The sequence below is a fragment of the Oryctolagus cuniculus genome, chromosome 12, assembly GCF_051225735.1.
Source record: "Oryctolagus cuniculus isolate XC-2025 breed Fujian yellow rabbit chromosome 12, ASM5122573v1, whole genome shotgun sequence".
NCBI lineage: Eukaryota > Metazoa > Chordata > Mammalia > Lagomorpha > Leporidae > Oryctolagus > Oryctolagus cuniculus.
This window is the reverse complement of record NC_142878.1, coordinates 97236343-97262434: the sequence shown is the minus strand read 5'-3', so window position 1 is coordinate 97262434 and position 26092 is coordinate 97236343. Positions and strand designations below refer to the sequence as shown.

At 40.3% G+C, this 26092-nt stretch overlaps 1 protein-coding gene across 8 annotated transcripts in view; it reads right to left on the bottom strand.

Moving 5' to 3' along the window:
- The window catches only part of LOC138848073 (uncharacterized), a 213082-nt gene that overhangs the window by 95442 nt on the left and 91548 nt on the right, over positions 1-26092 (bottom strand). For 4 of the 8 annotated variants that reach the window (XR_016218312.1, XR_016218311.1, XM_089310655.1 and 1 more), the window contains exon 5: positions 16781-16980. The exons of 2 other annotated variants lie outside the window; for them this stretch is intronic. The gene's annotated coding sequence lies outside the window, so the exon portion shown is untranslated. 2 more of the 8 variants (XM_089310658.1, XM_089310663.1) reach the window with 1 other exon arrangement.

Genomic DNA, 26092 nt, shown 5'->3' with positions numbered 1-26092 from the left:
CTGAGACAGAAATTGAAACAGTAATAAAGGCCCTCCCAACAAAGAAAAGCCCAGGACCAGATGGATTCACTGCTGAATTCTACCAGACATTTAAAGAAGAACTAACTCCAATTCTTCTCAAACTATTCAGAACAATCGAAGAAGAGGGAATCCTCCCAAATTCTTTCTCTGAAGCCAGCATCACCTTAATTGCTAAGCCGGAAAAAGATGCAGCACTGAAAGAGAATTACAGACCAATATCCCTGATGAACATAGATGCGAAAATCCTCAAGAAAATTCTCGCCAATAGAATGCAACAACACATCAGAAAGATCATCCACCCAGACCAAGTGGGATTTATCCCTGGTATGCAGGGATGGTTTAATGTGCGCAAGACAATCAATGTGATACACCACATTAACAGACTGCAGAAGAAAAACCATATGATTCTCTCAATAGATGCCGAGAAAGCATTTGATAAAATACAACACCCGTTCATGATGAAAACTCTAAGCAAACTGGGTTTGGAAGGAACATTCCTCAATACAATCAAAGCAATCTATGAAAAACCCACAGCCAACATCCTATTGAATGGGGAAAAGTTGGAAGCATTTCCACTGAGATCTGGTACCAGACAGGGATGTCCACTCTCACCACTGCTATTCAATATAGTTCTGGAGGTTCTAGCCAGAGCTATTAGGCAAGAAAAAGAAATTAAAGGGATACAAATTGGGAAGGAAGAACTCAAACTATCCCTCTTTGCAGATGACATGATTCTTTATTTAGGGGACCCAAAGAACTCTACCAAGAGACTATTGGAACTCATAGAAGATTTTGGCAAAGTAGCAGGGTATAAAATCAATGCACAAAAATCAACAGCCTTTGTATACACAGACAATGCCATGGCTGAGGAAGAACTTCTAAGATCAATCCCATTCACAATAGCTACAAAAACAATCAAATACCTTGGAATAAACTGAAACAAGGATGTTAAAGATCTCTACGATGAAAATTACAAAACCTTAAAGAAAGAAATAGAAGAGGATACCAAGAAATGGAAAAATCTTCCATGCTCATGGATTGGAAGAATCAATATCATCAAAATGTCCATTCTCCCAAAAGCAATTTATAGATTCAATGCAATACCAATCAAGATACCGAAGACCTTCTTCTCAGATCTGGAAAAATTGGTGCTGAAATTTATATGGAGGCACAAGAGACCTCGAATAGCTAAAGCAATCTTGTACAACAAAAACAAAGCCGGAGGCATCACAATACCAGATTTCAGGACATACTACAGGGCAGTTGTAATCAAAACAGCATGGGACTGGTACAGAAACAGATGGATAGACCAATGGAACAGAATTGAAATACCAGAAATCAACCCAAACATCTACAGCCAACTTATATTTGATCAAGGATCTAAAACTAATTCCTTGAGCAAGGACAGTCTATTCAATAAATGGTGCTGGGAAAATTGGATTTCCACGTGCAGAATCATGAAGCAAGACCCCTACTTTACACCTTACACAAAAATCCACTCAACATGGATTAAAGACCTAAATCTACGACCTGACACCATCAAGTTACTAGAGAACATTGGAGAAACCCTTCAAGATATTGGCACAGGCAAAGAGTTTCTGGAAAAGACCCGGGAGGCACAGGCAGTCAAAGCCAAAATTAACTATTGGGATTGCATCAAATTGAGAAGTTTCTGTACTGCAAAAGAAACAGTCAGGAGAGTGAAGAGACAACCGTCAGAATGGGAAAAAATATTTGCAAACTATGCAACAGATAAAGGGTTAATAACCAGAATCTACAAAGAGATCAAGAAACTCCACAAAAACAAAACCAACAACCCAATTAAGAGATGGGCCAAGGACCTCAATAGACATTTTTCAAAAGAGGAAATCCAAATGGCCAACAGGCACATGAAAAAATGTTCAAGGTCATTAGCAATCAGAGAAATGCAAATCAAAACCACAATGAGGTTCCACCTCACCCCAGTTAGAATGGCTCACATTCAGAAATCTACCAACAACAGATGCTGGCGAGGATGTGGGGAAAAAGGGACACTAACCCACTGTTGGTGGGAATGCAAACTGGTCAAGCCACTATGGAAGTCAGTCTGGAGATTCCTCAGAAACCTGAAGATAACCCTACCGTTCGACCCAGCCATCCCACTCCTTGGAATTTACCCAAAGGAATTTAAATTGGCAAACAAAAAAGCGGTCTGCAGCCTAATGTTTATTGCAGCTCAATTCACAATAGCTAAGACCTGGAACCAACCTAAATGCCCATCAACGGTAGACTGGATAAAGAAATTATGCGATATGTACTCTTTAGAATACTATACCGCAGTAAGAAACAACGAAATCCAGTCATTTGCAACAAAATGGAGGAATCTGGAACACATCATGCTGAGTGAAATAAGCCAGTCCCAAAGGGACAAATACCATATGTTCTCCCTGATCGGTGACAACTGATTGAACACCAAAAAGGAAACCTGTTGAAGTGGAATGGACACTATGGGAAACGGTGACTTGATCAGCATAGCCCTGACTGTTAATGAACAACTTAATACATTATCCCTCTTAGTAGTTTTTTTTGTCTGTTCTACTTAATATGACTGGTTTAATTCTGTAATTAATACACAGTTATTCTTAAGTGTTGAAATTTAACTGAAATGTGATCCCTGTTAAACATAAGAGTAGGAATAAGAGAGGGAAGAGATATATAATTTGGGACATGCTCAAGCTGACTTGCCCCAAATGGTAGAGTTAGAAACATACCAGGGGACTCCAATTTAATCCCATCAACGTGGCATGTACCAATGCCATCTCACTAGTCCAAGTGATCAATTTCAGTTCGCAATTGATCATAATGAAAGGACTAAGAGTCAAAGGGAGCACATAAGCAAGTCTAGTACCTGCTAACACTAACCGATAGAATAAATAAAGGGGAGAGTGATCCAACATGGGAAGTGAGATACTCAGCAGACTCATAGAATGGCAGATGTCCTAAATAGCACTCTGGCCTCAGAATCAGCCCTAAAGGCATTCAGATCTGGCTGAAAAGCCCATGAGAGTATTTCAGGCATGGAAAGCCAAGACACTCTGGCAAAAGATCTCTGTGAGTGAGATCCCAGTGGAAAGAACAGGTCTTCAAAGAAGGAGGTACCTTTCTCTGAAGGGAGGAGAGAACCTCCACTTTGGCTATGACCTTGTCTAAACAAGAAAAGAGTCGGAGAACTCAGAGGGCTTCCATAGCCTTGGAAACTCATGACTGGAGCATAGGGAGATTACTGATGCCATAGACAGGAGTGTCAATTGGTAAAGTCAACAACAGGAGTCACTGTGCACTTACTCCTCATGTAGGATCTCTGTCCTTAATGTGCTGTGCATTGAGATTTAATGCTATAACGAGTACTCAAATAATATATTTCACTTTGTGTTTCTATGGGGGTGCAAACTGTTGAAATCTTTACTTAATGCATACTAAACTGATCCTCTGTAAAAAAAAAAAAGAAAAGAAAAGAAAAGAAACTATCAACTCCCAACTTGACTCTCACTGGGATTAAACATGACAATAGGTCTGATCTGATTTCATCATCATTAAAAAAAAATCATCTATTATTTTTCACTTTATGTTTCTGTGTGGGAGCAAACTGTTGAAATCCTTACTTAATGTATACTAAGCTGATCTTCTGTATATTAAGATAATCGAAAATGAATCTTGATGTGAATGGAAGGGGAGAGGGAGTGGGAAAGGGGAGGGTTGTGGGTGGGAGGGACGGTATGGGGGGGAAGCCATAGTAATCCATTATTCGTACTTTGGAAACGTATATTCATTAAATAAAAGTTAAAAAAAAAAAAAGAAAGAAAGTGAGTTTCCCTGAGGCGTTCCTTTATACAACACAAAAATTTTTGAAAAGAAGAAAAGAAATAAAATATGGCCTGGTCTGTTAATCATGATTAGTAGCAACAGAGTTGGATTTTTCTTGTTTTTACCACCCAAAACTAGCTAATGAAGTGTTGCTGCAGCATTCCTGATTATTTTAATTTTATTTATTCATATATTTTTTTTTATTTTCTTTTGACAGGCAGAGTGGACAGTGAGATAGAAAGAAACAGAGAGAAAGGCCTTCTTTGCCGTTGGTTCATCCTCCAATGGCCGCCGCGGCCAGCACGCTGATCCGATGGCAGGAGCCAGGTACTTATCCTGGTCTCCCATGTGGGTGCAGGGCCCAAGGACTTGGGCCATCCTCCACTGCACTCCCTGGCCACAGCAGAGAGCTGGCCTGGAAGAGGGGCAACTGGGACAGAATCCAGCGCCCCGACCGGGACTAGAACCCAGTGGGGCTGCGCCGCAAGGCAAAGGATTAGTCTAGTGAGCTGCGGCGCCGGCCAATTCCTGATTATTTTAAAAGGGAAACCTGAAGTCTGAGGTGAACTCATTTTCTTTCTTTCTTTCTTTCTTTCTTTTTTTTTTGGACAGGCAGAGTGGACAGTGAGAGAGAGAGAGACAGAGAGAAAGGTCTTCCTTTGCCATTGGTTCACCCTCCAATGGCCAACGCGGCCAGTGACCTGTGGCCGGCGCATAACGCTGATCTGAAGCCAGGAGCCAGGTGCCTCTCCTGGTCTCCCATGGGGTGCAGGGCCCAAGCACTTGGGCCATCCTCCACTGCACTCCCGGGCCACAGCAGAGAGCTGGCCTGGAAGAGGGGCAACCAGGACAGAATCCGGCGCCCCGACCGGGACTAGAACCCGGTGTGCCAGCGCCCCAAGGTGGAGGATTAGCCTAGTGAGCTGAGGCGCCGGCTGAACTCATTTTCAATAAGCATGAAATCCTTCTGTACTTAAAAAGACTTAAATTTAACATTTCCCAAATACATATATTAGATATGTAGGTATTGTCTGTATTATTATTTTTTTTGACAGGCAGAGTGCATAGTGAGAAAGAGAGAGAGAGAGAAAGGTCTTCCTTTTGCCATTGGTTCACCCTCCAATGGCCGCCGCGGCCAGCGACCTATGGCCGGCGCATAACGCTGATGTGAAGCCAGGAGCCAGGTGCTTCTCCTGGTCTCCCATGGGGTGCAGGGCCCAAGCACTTGGGCCATCCTCCACTGCACTCCCAGGCCACAGCTGAGATTTGGCCTGGAAGAGGGGCAACTGGGATGGAATCCGGTGCCCGGACCAGGACTAGAATCCGGTGTGCCTGCACGGCAGGTGAAGGATTATCCTATTGAGCTGCCATGCTGGCTATTTTGTATCTTAAAGGAAAACATGAGACTACCTCACTTTCAAACTGGGAAATGCTTCTGTACTGAAAAAGACTTAAGTTTAACTTTTTCCAAATGCTTATAACAGAAGTGTGGGTGTTCTCTATACATTTCTAAGAATATCAACTCAGATATGGGGTGTGTTTTTATCTTATGGTATACCAGGTCAAAAGTTTTGTTATTGTGTTAAAAATAGATTCATATATTTTATAAACTGAAAACCATGAATGGAATGGCACATAGCCAAAAGGATAAGTGAGACAGCAGAAAGCCAAAACAATAAAAAAATGAGGAATTCCAGAGGTGAAATGCATGAGCTATGATTTAAAAAAAATTCCATATCCAATTACATTAATTCAATTATTGGCAGGAAGGCCAAAAAAATAAACTAAATTTCTTAAATACAAAGTAAAATGTAAAATATAAAAGAAAAATATAAAAGGAAATTTAAAAAAAGAAAATTTTACCTGGTTTCTAAATGTGTTAATAGCAACAGAACTGCATTGTATTCACTTGTATCACCCAAAACCAGCCAATGAAATGTTCCCTTAGGTTTCCTGATTTTCCTAAAAGGAAAAAAGGAAAATGTGAGGCAAACCCATTTTAATCCCCGAAAAGTTCTGCGCTGAAAAAAGTTTAAGTTTTCCCTAATGCATATATCAGAATTTAAGGTGTTCTCTGTATATTTGTTAAGACTAGCTTTGTTTTTGTTTTGGCATCCAGCAGCCACTTTTTTTTGTTTATGGGAGGTTCCCCACGTTTTTCTCCTTTGTAAATTTATTTACTTGTTGATTAATTTGTTTTTTTTTTATTGATTCTATCAAACAAAACACATTTGATATAGTATCCCTTATGATTAAAAAAATACCAAAAAAATTGAGTTTTATCATTACACAACTACAGGGAACTCCTACGCTTATGATCTATCTGTCTGGGAAATGTGAAATTTAAGCCTTTTGTAGAAGAGAAATATTGAAAGCTTCTCCAAAATGAGTTTGTTTGTTTCTTTTTTTGTATTTTTTCATGAATTATATTTCACTTTTTTATAAATATTATTATGTTATATTTTGGCTTTATACCCAATAATGGAATTCAGGAAATAAATTAAATTTTTTATTTTATCAGGACTCAGGTATTTTACCTTCTGGAATCCTAGGTTTGTTTGTTGGTTTTGACTTCAAGGAGCTGCCTTTTCCTTTGTTTACAGGCTGTTAACCATATTTTTTCTGGTTTTAAATTTATTTGTTTATTCATTACTTATTCTGTCAAAAACAATACATTTGACATAGTATCTCTTGTGATACAATCAAATTCAATAACTATTGATTTTATGAGTTGAAAATTGCAGGGAACACCTACCCTTATGATATGTGTCTGGGAAAAGTGAGATTTAGGGCTTTTGAAGAAGAAAAGGATTTAAATTTCTGCAAAATGAATTTTACTGCAGTTTCCTTATTAAAATCAGTCAGAACGCTAAAGAAGCCTCTCCAGGTTTTGGTGGCCCAAAGCAGAAAAATCTGAATCTCTTTTTGCTATGCTGCACATCAGTTCTGCCTACAGCCTCTGTTCATTTATTTATTTTTTTGTATTTTTTCATGTATTACATTTCATTTTGGATTACAAATTTTATTATGTTACATTTTGGCTTCATGCAGGATAAGGGAATTCTGGTAATCAGATAATTTTTTTAAATCAGGGCACACGTATTTTATCTTATGGAATTCTAGGTTTGTCTTATTGTTTTGGCTCCAGCAGATGTTTTTTCTTTGTTTATGGGCTGTTCCCCACCTTATATCTTCTTTATATTTATTTGTTAATTCATTTATTCTGTCAAAAACAACAAAAACACAACTAGTAGGAGTTTCATGATTAGAAAACTACATAGAACACCTACTCTTTTGAACTTTGTGTCTGAGAAGAGAGAAATTTAAGCATTTTGTTGAAGAGAAGGAATTTAAATTTCTCTAAAATGAGTTTGACTGCAGTTTTCCTGCTAAAATCATCTGGAATACTAAAGCAATGTGACAGGTTTTAGGTGGCACAAACCAGAAACATCTGGTGCTTTTTGCATAGCTCCATACCAGATCTGGCTACAACCTCTTTGCTGGTTGGTTTGTTTACTTTGCGTTATTTTCATGAATCACATTTGATTTTTGTTTATAAATTTTAGTATGTTACAATTTGGCTTCATGCTAGATAACAAAATTCACGTATTTAGCTTAATTTTCCTTTTTTAATCAGTACATAGTAATTTTACCTTCCAGTTCCAATTTTTCTTTCTTTATGTGCTATTCCGCACTTTTTTCTAACTTAAAATTTGTTTATTCATTTGTTTATTTATTTATTCTGTCAAAAAAACAACTCATTTGACTTTTGTATTGCTTATGATACAAAAACACAACAAATTGTCTTTTTATGATTTGAAAACTATAGGGAACAACTACCCTTATGATCCATGAGTCTGAGAAAAGTGAAATTTAAGCCTTTGTAGAAGGGAAGCATTTTAAGTTTCTACAAAACAAGTATGATTGTGGTTTACTTGTTAAAATAATTTGGAATGCTAAAGCAACTGGGCCAGTTTTGGGTGGCACAAACCAGAAAAAACTGGTTTGCTTGTTGCAAAGCTCTGTATCAAATTTAGCTACAGCCTCTGGCTACAGCCTCTTTGTTTCTTTTTGCATTTTTCATGTATTCTTTCATTTTGGGTTATAAATTTTAGTATATTACATTTTGCCTTCATTCCAGATAATGGAATTCAGGTCATTGGATTTAATATTTTTTAATGAGGAAACAGATATTTTACCTTCTTTAATTCTAGGTTTGTTTTATTGTTTTGGCTTCCAGCAAACGATTTTTTGTTTACAGGCTGTTCCTTACATTTTTTCTGGTTTTAAATCTATTTAATTCTGGACCTTTCTCTCTCTCTCTCTCACTGTCCACTCTGCCTGTCAAGAAAGACAGATAGAGATAGAGATAGAGATAGAGATAGAGATAGAGATAGAGAGAGAGAGAGAGAGAGAGGCCGGTGCCTGCACCTGGCACTGTGACCCGGAAGTGCACCCGCACGCCTGGCGCCTACAGCCCAGTGGTCTCAGGTGGGAGTCAGCACCGTGTCCGCTCCTGCCGAGAGCCTGCACGAGCCGTGAGTAGCTGTCTGCGATGCTGCTGGCCGAGCCTGAGGGACACCCAGCGGCCCCAGGGCCAGGCCGGGATCAGGAGAGGCTGCCGCGCTGTTTCCCAGGCACGTTTTTCTTCTTCAGCCCCTTCCAGAAGCAGCGGCCTTGGCGGGCCTCTGTCCCGCCAGCAGACCGGACCCCCTTGGAGGTGAGTGACGCGTGGCTGTTGCGGTTTCCCACTGGGTCCCGACGGTGCGAGTGGCCTCGTGGTCATGCTGTGCGAGAGCAGAGGTGGCTCTGTCTCCTCCCGGAATGGCCCACACGTTCCCGTGTGTTTCCTTTTTGATGGCCCAGCCGCCCTGCTCTAGACCTCTGAGACTCTGGACTGGAGGAACAACGGCGAAAATGCTGGTCCGTTTCCTGGTCTAGGAGGACAGTTTTGGGTTCCTTGCATTTGGTGTGATGGTAGGGCTCTGTGGATTTTCCGTAGTGCTTTTTGATTATTATTTTGGTAAGGTTGGTAGTAATGTCCTCGCTGTCATTTCTGTTGTTTAATCACTTGAGTCTGTTCTCTTTTTCCCCCCTGTTTCCTGTGGATAAATGTTTTGTCAGTTTCACTGAGTTTTCAAGAACTGTATTTTGGCAGGCGCCGCGGCTCACTAGGCTAATCCTCTGCTTGTGGTGCCGGCACACCGGGTTCTAGTCCCAGTTGGGGCACCGGATTCTGTCCCAGTTGCCTCTCTTCCAGGCCAGCTCTCTGCAGTGGCCCGGGAGTGCAGTGGAGGATGGCCCAAGTGCTTGCGCCCTGCACCCCATGGGAGACCAGGAGAAGCACCTGGCTCCTGCCTTTGGATCAGCGGGGTGCGCTGGCTGTAGTGCGCCAGCCGCGGCAGCCATTGGAGAGTGAACCAACGCAAAGGAAGACCTTTCTCTCTGTCTCTCTCACTGTCCACTCTGCCTGTCAAAAAAAAAAAAAGAAATCTATTTAATTCTTATCTATCTATTTATCATTCTGACAAAAACAACAACACATTTGGCATAATAAACTTATGTTACAAAAAACACAATTTGTAGTTTTATGATTAGAATATTACAGGTAACATCTACCCTTATACTCTACGTGTGTGGGAAAAATGAAATCTAAGCCTTTTTTAGAAGAGAAGTATTTTAATTTCTCCAAAACATGTTTGACTGTGGTTTTCTTGTTAAAATCATTCAGAATGCTAAAGCAACATCAGTGGATTTCAGTGCCACAGATGAGGGAATTTCACTGCTATTGTTGCTAACCTCCATATCCAATCTGGCTATAGCTGCTTTGTCTTGCATTTATTTCATGTATTGCATTTCATTTTGTTTTATAAATTTTATTCTGCTACATGTTGGCTTCATGTTGGATAACTGAATCCTTATGATTGGTTAAATTGTCTTTTCAATCAGGGAATAGGAATTTTACCTTTTGTAATTCTAGGTTTTTTATTGTTTTGGCTACCAGCAGATGATTTGTCCTTTGTTTATGGGCTCTTACCCACATTTTTTCTGGTTTTAAATCTATTTGTGTACTGATTTGTTTATTTATCCTTTCAAAAACAACAACACACATGATATAGTATCCCTTAGAATACAAAACACACAACAAATTGGAATTTTTGATTAGAAGCATACAGGAAGCACCTATCCACATGATTTATATGTCTAAGAAAAGTGAAATTTAAGCCGTTTGTAGAAGAGGAGGATTTTACATTTCTCCAAAATGGGTTTGACTGTTTTTTTTTTTTGATAAAATGCTTTGGAATGATAAATCAACTTGGTTGGTTTTCAGTGGCACAAACCAGAATAATTACTTCTCTTGGTCATAATCTCCATATCAGATCCAGTGACAACCTCTTTGGTTTTTTTTTTTTTTTTTGGTATACATTTTATGTATTACATTTCATTTTGGTTTATAATTTTATTATGGTATATTTTGGCTTCATGTTGGATAATGGAAACCTGGTAATTTGATTAACTGGTCATTTGAATCAGGACACATGAATTCTACCTTCTGGAATTCTGGGTTAGTTTTATTGTTTTGTCTTCCATCAGCCATTTTTTCCTTTGTTTATGGGCTATTCACATGTTTTTCTGGTTTGTAAATTTAGTTGTTTATTCATTTGCTTATTTATTCTATCAAAAACAAAGACACATTAGACATAGTATCCCTTAATACAAAAGAACACAATAATTTGGATTTTAATCATTCTAAAACTATAAGGAACAGCTACCCTTATGCTCTATGTGTCTGGGAAAAGTGAAATTTAAGACTTTTCTAGAAGAGAAGGATTTTAGTGTCTCCAAAATGAGTTTAACTCGTTTTCTGGTTAAAATTATTCAGAATGGTAAAGCATCTTGGCTAATTTTGGGTGCAAAAAACAGAGAAATCCTGGCCGCAGAGCACCGCCCTCCCCCGCCTGGCCCTGGGCTGGCACCTGTTCCTGTGCATGGAGAGCTGCAGGGAGGGGCCCGTGGATAGAGCAGACCCCAGGGACAGAAGCGAGTCAGACTCGGAGAAGGCTGCCTGGTGCAGCCACGTGATGATGGAGTTGGCGCCCTCCTGGATGGTGCGCCACTGGACGCTGTCCAGGTCCGAGGCCTGGTCTGAGGCGGCCGCCTCCTTGAGGCAGTCCTGGGGTGCCTCTACTGGCCACTCGTCCTGCCCAGAGCCCGGGCCTTGCGGCGCCTGGGCAGGGCTGAGCCGATGCAGCGGTGCAAGAGCTCCTCCTCTGAGCACGAGCTGGGGGAGCTGTGGTCCCTGGCGCAGGGCCTGGGGGACCGTGGGCTCCAGGCCTCCCAGGTGGCTGGCCTGGCCGGCTGCTCACAGGGCTCGGGCTCGCTGAGTGAGCTGGCCGAAGAGCTCAGAGAATAGCAAGGTGGGGGTCTCCTTGGCGATCAGCCAGGGCTGGGCTGAGGAGGGGAGCGGCTGGGCCTGAGAGGCTGCCTTGGCTGGGGCCCGGGCCTCCTTCCCGCCCCGCCTCAGGGCCTGCAGGATCGTGGACAGTCGCCATGGGTGCGGCCCGGCAGAGGAGGGCGCCTCCTCAGAGTGATAGAAGCAGTACACGGCCTCCTTGGTGGGCGTCCTGAGGCACAGGGACTGCCTCCCCACTTCCCCCAGCCTGGTCCAAGTGGGCACTTGCGGGCCGGCCCAGGGCAGCTCCAGCCCGGTCCAGCTCCTGCCTGTTCCCCGGCCCTGCTCCGGGCTCTGGCCAGCGCCCCCGGCTTTGAGCCGGTTCCTGGAGATCTGGCTGGCTGGGGCCGCGAGGCCGGGGGGCTCCCGCCTGTCCAGCCAGCCTCGGGGCTGCTCCCTGGTGGGCCCTTGCAGGGTCTCCTCGCTGAGGGACGCGGTGCTGGAGAAGCTGACCGGAGTGCCCTCGGCCGAGTCGGTGCACGAGTCGTCGTCCTGGGCCCGGGTGGGCACCAGCATGTAGACGGGGATGGGCAGTGCCCGGCGGCCGGGCACCAGTGCCAAGGCCACCTTGCAGAGCCGCACGGGCACGGCCACCCCCAGGCACTCGCGCAGCAGCTCCAGCGCTGGCCCCTCCTGGCGTCCGGCGGCTTCTTCTCATCAACGGTGGCTGGCGTGGAGGTCGGGGCAGGTGGGCAGCAGCAGCCCCAGCTCCAGGTCCTGCTGCACGTAGTGCTCGTGCAGGGCCAGCACACTAAGTCTGGAGGCACAGAAGTTCTCGTCCAGCTTCTTCACGGTGAAGCGGATGCTGCAGGCGTCCAGCTCAGAAGGCAGGCGGCAGGGCTGCCGGCAGTTGGGGATGTCCAGGAAGCGCTTCCCGTAGCTCTCCCACTGCAGGCTGACCTGGCTGTCCTTGGGCTGGCCGGGCTGCGCGGCCAGCAGCGTCTTGCTGCTGCTGGGTGGCATGGTCTGCCCGAGGCTGTTGGGCAGCTCCCTGGGGCTCACCATGCTGCTGCCCAGTCCGCCTTTTCTCCATTAGTTTATTTCCCAAATGCCGACAACAGTTAGGGCTGGGCTAGGCCAAAGCCAAGAGCCTAGAATGCAATCTGGTTTTTCTATAGGCTTGGCAAGGACTCAAGTGCTTGAGCCATTACCTGCCACCCCAAGAGTGAACATCAGCAGGAACCCTGATTGGAAGCAGAAACCCAGGACTCATACTGGACGGTGTGATATGGATGCATACTCCCAAATAGTGACTTAATCACTGCACCAATGCCTTGCTTCTAAAAATCAACTTATAAAAAGAAGTTACAGTGAGTATTAATAATTTTATAATCAGAAATGGCCACTACGGCTGGCGCTGTGCCGATCCGAAACCAGGAGCCAGGTGATTCCTCCTGGTATCCCATGCGGGTGCAGGGACCCAAGCACTTCGCCCATCCTCCACTGCCCTCCTGGGCCACTGCAGAGAGCTGGACTGGAAGAGGAGCAACCACGACTAGAACCCAGTGCCGGCCCCAGGCTATTACCCAAGTGAACCACGGCGCCAGCCCCAGGTTTTGGTTTTTATTTTAAGATATTGTCTTTTTTTTTATTATTTGACAGGTAGAATCATAGACAGTGAAAGAGAGAGACAAAGGTCTTCCTTCCTTTGGTTCATTCCCCGAATGGCCGCTACGGCTGGAGTATGCCGAACCAAAGCCAGGATCCAGGAGCTTCTCCCTGGTCTCCCATGTGGGTGCAGGGGCCCAAGCACTTGGGCCATCCTCCACTGCCCACAGCAGAGAGCTAGACTGGAAGAGGAGCAACCAGGACTAGAACCCGGTGTCCATATGGGATGCCAGCGCTGCAGGTGGAGGATTAACCAAATGAGCCATGGCAATGGCCCCGAAGATACTGACTTTGATAATCCTGAAAGCAAATGAGTGAACACCCAATTCATGCCACCATAAACCTTCAAAGGAAATGAAACAGAAGGAAACTCATGATCCTAAAAGTGAATATACTGAACTTGATGAAGCTGTTTGATAAGCAAGAAAATTATCACTGAAGCCTACAGAGCCCACAGCAGATAAAGTCAATGGGAACCAGATAAGTGGGAATTTTCGAAGGAGTGAAGGAAAACACAGATCACCTATGATGATGGTGATGAAAAAACAAACTATATTCAGAGACTGGAGACATACAATAAACTGGTTTTAAAAATGAGGAGAAACCAAAAGAAGAGGGAAGAGGACAAAGAAGAGGAAAAAGAAGCAGAAAAAGATTGAAGAGGGGGCAGAAGCACACAAGGGGAAACCCACTCAACAGCATTTTAGCTATGGTGTCTTTAATCAGTAGATAGTTAAGTGAATGCTTTATTTGTTTAAAAGCTTATTTTCGCCGGCGCCGCGGCTCACTAGGCTAATCCTCCGCCTTGCGGCGCCGGCACACCGGGTTCTAGTCCCGGTCGGGGCGCCAGATTCTGTCCTGGTTGCCCCTCTTCCAGGCCAGCCCTCTGCTGTGGCCAAGGAGTGCAGTGGAGGATGGCCCAGGTGCTTGGGCCCTGCACCCCATGGGAGACCAGGAAAAGCACCTGGCTCCTGGCTCCTGCCATCAGATCAGCGCGGTGCGCCAGCCGCAGTGCGGCGGCCATTGGAGGGTGAACCAACGGCAAAGGAAGACCTTTCTCTCTCTCTCTCTCACTGTCCACTCTGCCTGTCAAAAAAAAAAAAGCTTATTTTCAAAAATTTTGCTCTACATCGAACTGTTGGTTAATAGACTGTTGCTTCAAATATATATATATATATTTAGTCAATTTTATAATGTTTTCTCATTTTCATGATTTTTATATTTTGAATTTCTGTCATTGAAATTTAAGATTATAGTTGCTAAATTTACCAGAAGCATTTGTTCTGCTAAATATTTCCAGAAGAACCCACTGAAAATGATGCTGAACCATGCTCCACTAACGGCATGCTAATCACTTTGTGTTAGAAATGTAATCCGGTGGCCGACCCTGCAGCATAGCAGGGTAAGCATCCACCTGAGATGCCAGCTGCTGTGCACCTGAGTCCCAGCTGCTGCACTTCTGATCCAGCGCCCTGCTAATGGCCTGAGAAACAGTGGGAGATAGCCCACTGAACCCATGAGGGAGACCCGGAAGAAGCTCCTCGCTCTTGGCTTTGGATCGGCCCTTCTCTGGCTATTGCGGGCCTATGCGGAGTGAAACAGCAGATGGAAGACTGCATTCTCTGTCTTTCCCTCTTTCTTTCCTTTTGCCTCTCAAATAAATAATCTTTATTTTAAAGTAAAAAATAAATACAATCTTTATGGTAACATTACCTACTATAAAACCATTAACTAATTAAAATCAAGTAAAAGTCTCAGCATTTTTAAAGCACCACATGTAATAGTCATAAAATCTTGCTTGTTTGCATCAGATCCAAAAGAGAGTTAAAAGAAAGCTAGTCACATTAAAGTCATATTTTTAGAATGACTCTACTATTAAACATAATTTTACCTTATTTAAAAATTATTATCTAGAGTGAAATCTATTTAAACTATCGATATTATTGAAGTGAATTGGCATGTATTTTATAAATTAGTCACATAATAGTTTATTCAAGAATAGGATATTTGTAAGACTATAAATATCACTGGTTCTTATTTGAGTTGTAGAAGGATCCAGACACACTGACAAATGTCCACTAGAATGCACTTCATTCTGCTGAAGTTTATTCTCAAATTGGTAGTAAAATACATAAAACCTTCAGAAAGTATTTCAGGTCTTTCTGAGACAGACAGAAAAGAGAGCTGCCATCTGCTTGTTCACATTTCAAATTGCAATAGACAGGACTGAGCTGAGCCAAAGCCAGGAGCCAGAAACTCAATCCAAGTTTCTCACAGAAGACAATTACTTGATTCATCACTGCTGCCTCCTAGAGTCTCCTTTAGCAAGTAGCTGGAGTCGGGAGCTGGATGTCAAACCCATGTAGTCCAATATGGAACACTGACATTTGAACAGCTCAGTCACTACCGTAAACACCTGCCTCCTCATGCAAATACTGAAAAGTTGATGCACCAATATAAATATAAAGCAAGTAGTCACATTTATGTTTATAGAAGGCAAAAAGCATTAATTGGTATGAAGAGGCACTATATGAAATAAAGGTGATAGTCCATCAAGAAGATGTAACAATTATCAATATGTACACACAAGAGTGTAGTTTTAATGCTCATTTATTTTAAAAAGGCATTAAAATGAAAAGATCAGCAAACCCAACTTTCACAATGGGACCTAGAAAAATGTTCTCTGCTTCCTATCGAGTTTCCTGCCAAAATTTCCTATGAGGCAGCAGATAATTGCCCAAGTACTTGGGCTCCTGCCACCAATGTGGGAGACCTAAACGGACTTCCTAGCTGCTGGCTTTTGCATGACTAACTTTGCTCAGGTATTTGGGGAGTGACCCAGTGCATGAAAGATGTGTATCTACGTGTGTGGGTCTATGTATCTCTCTCCACTCTCTCTTAGCCCTCTTTCAGATAAAAGAACATTTTTTGAACAGTGATGGCAGTGAAATAGGTGATTCATCACATTAAAATAGGAGAAAGGCCTGTAAATACAAAGCTAGTAACAAAAAGTTATGTAGCCAAAACATAGGACTTTAAAAGTAATAACAGAATACCATAAACAAAGTTTATCTTAAAATATAAACTTACTATTTTTGATTTAACTTATTGTAAAGACAAAGAGGGAGGCAGGGAGGGAGGGGGGAGGGAGGGAGGGAGCGAGCGAGCGCGAGCAAGCGAGCACAAGTACGCTGCCTTCTGCTGGTTCATTCCACAAAATGTTTGCAACAACTAACTGAATCCAGGAGCTGAGAAGTCTGTGGTTCTCCCACATAGGTGGCAAGGACATAACTAACCTAGTTATGATCTGCTGCCACCCAGAGTGCACATTATTAGGAAACTGAAACTGAGAATGGATCCAGCACTTGACTCAGGCACTCTTATATGGGATGTGGGGGTCCCCAGCGGTATCTTAACTTCTAGGTTAAACGCCAATACTAGCACATATTGAACTTCCTTCTGTAAAAATAGAAAATCCAAATAATAAACATTAAAAAATACCACATTGGTGACCATAGTTCTCCTATAACTATAAGACATAAAACCATGTATTTTTAGAAGACACATTCTCAGTGTTCAAAGAACTGCTCATTTTCATATTATGTAAACCTTTTGAGAACAAAAGGGACAGCAGTCTGGTTTGTTGTATAATACTGATACCAAAAGCATAAATGGAAAGAAGAAATATAATTCATTGTATAAGTCTCAAAAGTGGACATAAATACAAATATTTCAATAATAATTTAATAAACCAAATGTAGCATTTTAAATATCAAACAAAATAGAAATTCTGGTAAAATAGCATAAGAGACGCATGGGAACTTTAAATACGTTAAAATGAGACACGGAAGAAAGTTTAGCCAATGAGTTTGTATGTTTAATGTTGGAACATCAGGTAACAGTGATGGTTCCTGTGAAGTCACCGTGCCCTTGGACATCAGTATGAAGGAGTAGCATCACTCCAGTACTTGAGAGTACAGTCTGGACTTCAACAAGGTCTCCTCAACCGGTGTGAGAAGCAAAAGCCTATTGCAGATGGTCTGTCAGTGACCTCTCTAAGGGCAAAAAATAATCCAATTATTACTTCTCAGCTGGCTGTTACACAAATTAAGATAAATTTAGGAAATTATACTCTGCTTCCTTTATATATGAAAATGATTTTAAATAAAAGAACAAAAGAAAAATCAATACACAAAATCACCATCAGATGAGATCAGTTGTAGTCTCTGAAATTTAAAACAACAACAACAACAAAAAAAAGTGTCAGGTATTTTCAGAAGGAATCAAAAATAGTTGTAGTCATAGGCCTTAGGGGATCTTGAGAACACTTTGCCCCCTTGGGCACAAAATCACTAGAAATTAAAGAACAGAGATTGTTTTCTGATCAGAATATTCCTTCCTTGTTTTTACTCTAGTTAAATCCTACAAATAGAACTTAACAAGTCCCTTTGGGACAGCTGATCCACTTTTCTGAATTCTTAATCTGTTCCTGTAACTTCTTGCTACCTAATCTTTCTTTGTGAATTGATTTTTAAAAAATATATATAGGATAAATGTTCAGGTCAGGTATAACATAAAATGTAAACACTGAGGAGGATAGAAATACTGATTGGGCTCCACCCTCCCTAAATAGCAATTAATCTATCAAAGGATTCATAGGTGGAGAAATGTTGGAGTTCTTAAAACTCTAATTAATCTGAGTTTGTGGCAACTATACTGCATGAAGTGGTTTCTAGAAGTCATTCTATTGCTTCTTAAATTTGTGGTCATGGCTCCTGTGGTGAGTGAGTCATCAGCTTGGGTCTCTTTCTGTGAACATCCCTCCAGGGAAAATCAGAGACAGGAATAGGGAGAGCCCCTACTCCAGATAGGGGCAGGTAGCAGTGTGTGTAATGGACTTTTCTCTTCTATATCGGCCAGATTTCAGGACATCCTAAGAGGCAGCTGTGCCAACCAGAGGATAAAATCAATCAAAAACGCTTCCATGCATTTTCTTAGAGAAAAGTTTCAACACTAACTTACAGATGTTCTTTACTTCTTTGTGAAGTTTCACCCAACTCACATCAATTTCTCACTTTTAGTTGGAAGCCATGGGTAAGTTTCTTGGCATATCCAATTTTATTCATCACACAACTTCAGATAGACTAATGACTACTGCAATGGAAAATGTAGTGGTTCTTGTTTTGTAAAATCAAATCTCTGTGATTTATAGACTGATATTTTCATGATAATTTAAAATTACATTTTCCCTTAGATACACCTCCTATGGATAATTTACTTTGATGCATTTTGTGTAGAATTTCATTTCTGGTTTGTAGGATTAAGAGCTGTTTGACAGATTGGCTTCAAAAGTTTCTATTGCCTCATGAGATTTAGAAGTGATTTCATTAAGCAATGTGCCTAATCAGCTACAAAATGGATATCTGTTTACAGAAGAACAATGTCCTGATGCTTTTACTTTTAAACATGAAATTCCTTTTTCTGAAATGAAGAAACATGAGAATCAACATATTTGTGAGCCCTTGAACAGTCTTATCCATCCAAACAAGTTTTATGTGTGAGCAAGCACGAAGTATCCTATACACACATAGTTAGCAGCATAAAATATGTGTTCAGCAAAACCCGTCCATTTGGTCTTTTCTGTTTCAGCTTCTTGGAAATAGGAAGAATGTGAGTTGATACTCATCGTCATCACTCTGTGCCTTTATCATGTGAAATTCTACAAATAGCATCGTATCTTCATTGGCCCCAGATACTGCAAGAACGCTGAATGGACATCTGAGCCCAATGAATCCTGCAGTGGGAAATCACCTTTGAATTTTTCTAGATCAATTCCTCACCAATCAGGAATCCCATGCTGAATAAATGGTTAATCGATTTATGATTTACAACCTTTGCTGACATAAACTTCATTCCTATGAAAAGGACTAATTTTCAAGGAGGTGATTCCAGTGGTTATAGAGTTCTTTCTTAAACAAAGATAACATCATTTGTCAATAATTTGTGCTGAGTGAATTAAGCCAGTCCCAAAGAGACAAATATCATATGTTCTCCCTGATCGGCGACAACTAACTGAGCACCAAAGGGGAAACCTGTTGTAGTGAAGTGGACACTATGAGAAACAGTGACTTGATCAGCTCTTGTCCTGACTGTTGATGTACAATGTAATACTTTATCTATTTTAGTATTTTCTCTTTATTTTGTGGAGAATGATCCATCATGCGAAGCGGGATACACAGCAGACTAGTAGAAAGCAGGTGTCCTAAATAGCACTCTGGCCTCAGAATCAGCCCTTAAGGCATGCGGATATGGCTGAAGAGCCCATGAGAGTATTTCAGGCATGGAAAGCCAAGACACCCTGAAAAAAAAAAAAAGACGACCTAAATGAAAGATCTCTGTGAGTGAGATCCCAGTGGGAAGAACGGGGCCATCAAAGAAGGAGGTACCTTTCTCTGAAGGGAGGAGAGAACTTCCACTTTAACTATGACCCGGTCTGAATAAGATCGAAGTCAGTGAACTCAAAAGGCTTCCATAGCCTTGGCAACTCATGACTAGAGCCTAGGGAGATTACTGATGCCACAAACAAGAGTGTCAAATTGGTAAGTCAACAACAGGAGTCATTGTGTACTTACTTCTCATGTGGGATCTGTCCTTAGTGTGTTGTCCAATATGAAGTAATGCTATAACTAGTACTCAAACAGTATTTTACACTTTGTGTTTATGTGTGGGTGCAAACTGATGAAATCTTTACTTAATATCTACTAAATCAATCTTCTGTATATAAAGAGAATTGAAAATGAATCTTGATGTGAATGGAATGGGAGAGGGAGCGGGAGATGGGAGGGGTGCGAGTGGGAGGGAAATTATTGGGGGGGGGAAGCCATTGTAAGCCATTAACTGTACTTTGGAAATTTATATTTACTAAATAAAAAAATATAAAAAGATTCCCGCGATGAAGAGAACATCCTTTGGTGCACTCTTTTTTTTTAGATTTCTTTTATTAATTTGAAAGGCAGAGTTACAGAGAGAGATAGAGGTCTTCCATCTGCTGGTTCACTCCCCAGTTGGCTGCAATGGCTGGCGCTATGCTGATCCAAAGCTAGGGGCCAGGAACTTCTTCTGGGTCTCCCATGCGGGTGCAAAGGCCCAAGGACTTGGGACATCTGCTGCTGCTCTCCCAGGTAATAGCAGAGAGCTGGATCAGAAGTGGACCAGACAGGACTAGAACCGGAATCCATATGGGATGCTAGTGTTTCAGGCCAGGGCTTTAACCTGCTGTACCACAGCACCAGCCCCGGTTCACTCCTGAAATGGCTCCAACAGCATGAACTGGGACAGACTGTCGCCGGGAGCAAGGAAGTCCAACCAGGTCGCCCACATTGGTCGCAGGGGCCAAAGCACTTGTGTCATCTTTTGCTGATTTCCCAGGCACATGTACAGGGAGGTGGGTCAGAAGCAGAGCATCTGGAACTCAAATCAGTGCTATGACATCGGATGCTGGCCTTGGTATAAATCGCTGCACCAAAAGGATGGCTCTGCCATATAATTTTAATGTAACAAAATTCTTGGAATAAAAGCTTAAAATATGGTTCAAAAGTAAATATATATTTGGGGAAGGAAGTAGCAAAGATATGCTTTTACAGTGGGAGAAGTATAGAGTGGCTTGCAATTGAAGGAAGCCAGGAAACACTGAGTAAATAGGATTCAAACTCCATGAGCTTCCAAATTAAACAATACATTTACAATAGAAATATTTGGTAACTCATATCAGGAAAGCAGTCTGTAGTAGATCAGCATTCCTTTCTCCCTGGGGAGGATAGAATCCTTGGAGGTGCTGCCTGAATAAACTCCATGGGGGTCACATTTATCACATCATAAAAGTTGATTTTTGTATGGGATAAAAAGTAGGGGTCAATCTTAATCTTCTGTATAAGGGGATTCAGTTTCCCCAGCACCATTTATTGAAGAAAGAGTACACGTACTTTCAGCACTTTTGTCAAAAGATCAATTATTAGTAGATACATGGATTAGTTTCTGGAATCTCCCGTTCTATCCTATTCATCTTTGTGTCTCTTTTTATGCTAGCACTATGCTGTTTTGTTTACAATAGTCCTGGAGTACACCTTGAAATCTTGTCTTGTGATTCCTCCAGCTTTGTTCTTTTTGTTCAAGTTTGTTCTGCCTTTGCTGAATCTATTGTGCTTAGACATGAATTTTAGTATTGTTTTTAACACAATTGTGAAAAATGTCATAAATATTTTCATGAGGAAGCACTGACCCTGTAAATTACTTTGGGTAATATGGAAAGTTTTAAATTACTTTTTACAATCCATGAATATGAGCAGTCTTTGCATTTTCTGTGTCTTTTTCAATTTCTTTCTTCAGTTTTTTGTAATGTGCATTGCAGAGGTCGTTCACTTACCAGGTTTAATTTGCTCCCAGGCATTTTTTGGTAGTTCTCCTGAATGGGATTGCTTTTTTCATTCTTTCCACAGGGAGTTAATTATTGGTGTATAAAAATGTAACTTGTTTTGTGTGTTGATTGTATCCTGTGACTTTACAGAATTTGTCAGTTCTAATGTGTTTTTGAGGAGTCTTTAGGTTTTTCATCATATAGAATCATATCATCTGAGAAGGAATAGTTTGAGCTTCTCCTTTCTACTTGTACTCTTTCTCTTTCCAAATGGCTCTGGCTAAAATTTCCAATACTATATTGAAGAAGAGCAGCAACAATAAATATATATCCTAGTGTGGTTCCAGATCTTAGAGGAAATGCATTTGATTTTCCCTCGTTCAATAGGACAGTGACTGAGAGTTGTCATATATTACCTTTATTATATTGAACTATCTTTTTTTATGAAACAGGAATGGGTGTTGAATTTCACTGAATGATTTTTTGCATCCATTGGAATAATTATATCATGCTTATGATTCAATGTACTTGTATGATATACTATATCTTATGATACATTGTGAAATATTTTATATATATATATATTTTTTTTGGGGGGAAAACAAAACTCAAGCCTTCCTAGTTTAGAAGGAATTCACAGTTACTGTAGTATACATTAATATAAAAAAGAGCCACCCACATCTGAGATTTTATTCTCAATATGGCATAGAATACCTACATGTCTGATGTATGTGTGTAAATATATATGGAAAAAGTAGATTTAAATCATTTTAATTCAGAAGAAATTTTCAGTATTAAAAATGGGTGTCCCTTAGGTACTTCCTTTAAAAGAAAAGGGGCGCTAGAGGACTGTACATGGGGTGGTGTTTTTCTGGTACAAATTGGATAAAACCACTTCTGCTGCCAGGAACAGATTTTCCCATTCTAGCCTACAATTTTTATTCCCAAAAAAGACAGAGAATACCTCTTCTTCTAATGTATACATTTGCGAAAAGTAAATATAAGCCTTCTTAGTTCAGAAGGAATTCAAAGTTATTAAAAACGGGTTTTCCTCAGTTAATTCTTTTAAAAGAAATCTGGAATGCTAGAGGACTGTTCATTGCCTGGCTTTTGCTATCACAAACTGAATAATACCAGTTCTATTGCTAGGAACCGATTCTCCCATATGAGTATACAATTCTTTTGTGTGTGACTGTGTCTGCATGTGTGTGTGTGTTACATTATATTTTCTATATTTTTATAAATTTTCTGAGTTACATTTTTGGATTTATGCTCGATGAAATAATACATGTAATTGAATACCCAGTCTTTTTTACTAAAAATTCACTGATTGGGACTAGTCACCATTTAGAGTACTCATTTTATTTATATTTTGTATTCATGCAGGCTTCCTTATTTTTTGGCTGTATGACATTTCTGTTGTGGAATACAGTTTTATAAATTTATTTATTTAGTTTCCTTTCATTAACAAAACAAAACTGCCACAGTCTACCTTAATGCGGAAAAACGTTGACCACATCGGACATTTATTCCCAAAACAGAGAACATCTCCACTTCTGATATGCATATTTGGGAAAAGTAAGTTTAGGCCTTTTTTGTTCAGAAGAAATTCACAGTTATTGAAAATGGGTTTGCCTCAAATAATTCTTTTAAATGAACTAGAATGATAGAGGACTGTTCATTGGCTAGTCTTTGCCAGCACAAGCTGGATAAAACCAGTACTGTTGCCAGGAAGTGATCTTCCCATACTAGTCCGCATCTGTTTTCTTTTTATTTTGTGTGTTAGATTTTGTTTTGGATATTTTTATAAATTTACTGAGTAACATTCTTAATTTTTTGCTTGATTTAGGAATTCATGTAATTTATCAGCTCTATTTTTAAAAAATAATTTCTGGACTGCTTTCAGTAACCATTTAGAGTCCTCATTTTATTTATATTTTTGATTTCACAATTGCTCCCTTATTCTTTCAGGTTTGTGTCCTTTCCCTCATGGATTCTCATTTTTTAAATTTACTTCTTATATCTCCTTCATCAACAACAGTATATTTGATATGGTGTACCTTAATACAGAAAAAAGTTTTCCACATCTGAAACTTTCTCAAATAGCCAAAGAATACCTCCACTTCTGATATAAGTATGTGCGAAAAGTAAATTTAAGACTTTTTTTATCACAGAAGTTAATTCACAGTTACTGAAAATGGGTTTACCTCACGCATTTCTTTTTAAAAAACTGGAATTCTAGAGGACTGTTCGTTGGCTGGTTTTGGATTGCACAAACTGGATAAAACCACTTCTTATTTGTTTCTTTCACAACAACACATTTGCCATAGCATACCTTAATACAGAAAAAAGCTGCCCATATCTGATATTAATTCCCCAAAAGACAAAGAGCACTTACACTTCATATATATAATATCCATTATATATATATATATATATATATATATATACACACATATATATGCAAAAAGTAAAATTTAAGCCTTTTTAGCACAGAGGTATTTAGGGGTTGTAAATGGGTTTGCCTCAGGTACTACTTTTAAAAAAATCAGAAAATCTAGAGGACTGTTCATTGGCTGTTTTTGGCTGGCAGAAACTGCATAGATCCACTTCTGTTGCTGTGAACCATTTTCTAATACTAGTTCACACTGCTTTTTCTGTTTTCTGTGTTCAATTTTGTTTTAGATATTCTTATAAATTTACCAAGTTACATTCTTGGTTTTTGCTTGATTTAACAATTCATGTGATTGGATATCAGCTCTTTATTTAAAATTTCTGGACTGCTTCAACTCACATTTCAGAGTCCTCATTTTATTTATATTTTTGGCTTCACACTGGCTGCCTTATTCTTTCAACTGTATGGCTTCTCCTAATTAAATTCTGTTGTTTTAGATTTCCATATTTAGTTTTCTTTCATCAATATAATGTATTTGCCATTGTATACCTTAATGCAGAAAAATCCTGACTACAAATGACACTTAGTCCCCAGAAAGAGAACAGCGACCCTTCTCATATATATTTTTGGGAAAAGTAAACTAAGTCTTTTCAGTTCAGAAGGAATAAGCATACCTTAATACAGATAATACCTCTGATAAATATATGTGTAAAAATAAATTTGAAGATTTTTAAGTAGAGGGAATTCACAGTTATTGACAACGGGTTTGCCTCAGGTACTTCTTTTAAAAACCAGGAATGCTACAGCACTGTTTATTGGCTGGTTTTGAACGGCACAAAATTTATAAAACCTGCTGCTAGGTACTGATGTTCCCATACAAAAATTATGTTTTATTCTTTTTAATTTATTTAGTATGTTATATTTCATATATTATTATACAGAATATCTATTTATATACATATATAAAATATAATATACATTATATATTGGGTAAATTTATCAAGTGACATTCTTGGTTTTATGCTCAATGGAGGAATTTATGTAACTGGATATTCACTCTTTTTTAAAAAAAAAATTCAGGACTGCTTCAAGTCACCACTTACAGTCCACATTTTATTTATATTTTTGGCATCACAACGGCTCCCTTATTCTTTTGGCTGTATGCCATTCTGCTCATGGATTCTGGTTTTTTAAAATTTACTTAGTTTTTTTTTTCATCAACAACAACATATCTGCCATAGTAAAACTTAATATAGAAAAAAAGCTGTCCAGGGACCGCCACACCTGCAGCACCAGCATCCTATATGGGCAACGGGTTCTAGTCCCAGTTGCTCCTCTTCCAGTCCAGCTCTCTGCTGTGGCCCAGGAAGGCAGTGGAGGATGCCCCAAGTGCCTAGGCCCCTGCACCCCATGGGAGACCAGGAGAAGCACCTGGCTCCTGGCTTCGGATCAGCACGGCATACTGGCCGCAACGGCCATTGGGTGGTGAACCAACGGAAAAGGAAGACCTTTCACTCTGTCTCTCTCTCACTGTCCACTCTGCCTGTCAAAGCAAACAAACAAACAAACAAGCAAACCAGGATTCCTAGAGGACTATTCATTAGCTGGTTTTGCCTGGCACAAACTGGATAAAACCACCTCTGCTATTAGGAACCAATTTTCCCATAAAATCCACCATTCTGGATTTTGTGTGTCTGGAGGTTATATTTTATTGTGGATAGTTTTATAAATTTATCAAGTTCCATTTTTGGCTTTATGCTTTATTTAGGAATTCATGTAATTGGTATCTGGTCCTTTTTTTAAAATTTCTGGACTGTTTCAACTCACCATTCAGAGTCCTCATTTTACTTGTATTTTTGGATTCATGTGGCTTCCTTATCCTTTCAGCCTTGTGCCATTTCCCTTATGGATTCCCATTTTTTCAATTTACTTCTTATTTCTCTTTCATCAGCAACAACACATTTACCATAGTGTACCTTAATATAGAAAAAGTTCCCCACGTCTGACCTTTTAACCTCAAAAAGGCAGAGAACAGCTCCACTTCTGATATTTGCATGTGGCCATAGTAAATGTAAGCCTTTTTTTAGTACAGAGGGTTATTGAAAATGGGTTTGCCTCAGGTACTTCTTTAAGAAAAACAAATACGAGAGGACAGTTCATTGCCAGGTTTTGGCTACAACAAACTGGATGAAACCGGTTCTGTGGCTAAAAACCTCTTTTCCCATACTAGTCCACCATTTTAGTTGTGTTATTTATTCTGTGTGTTACATTTTGCTTTGGATGTATGTATAAATTTCCCAAGTGACAATCTTTGTTATATGGTTATTTATGTATAAATGTAATCAGATATCGGGTTTCT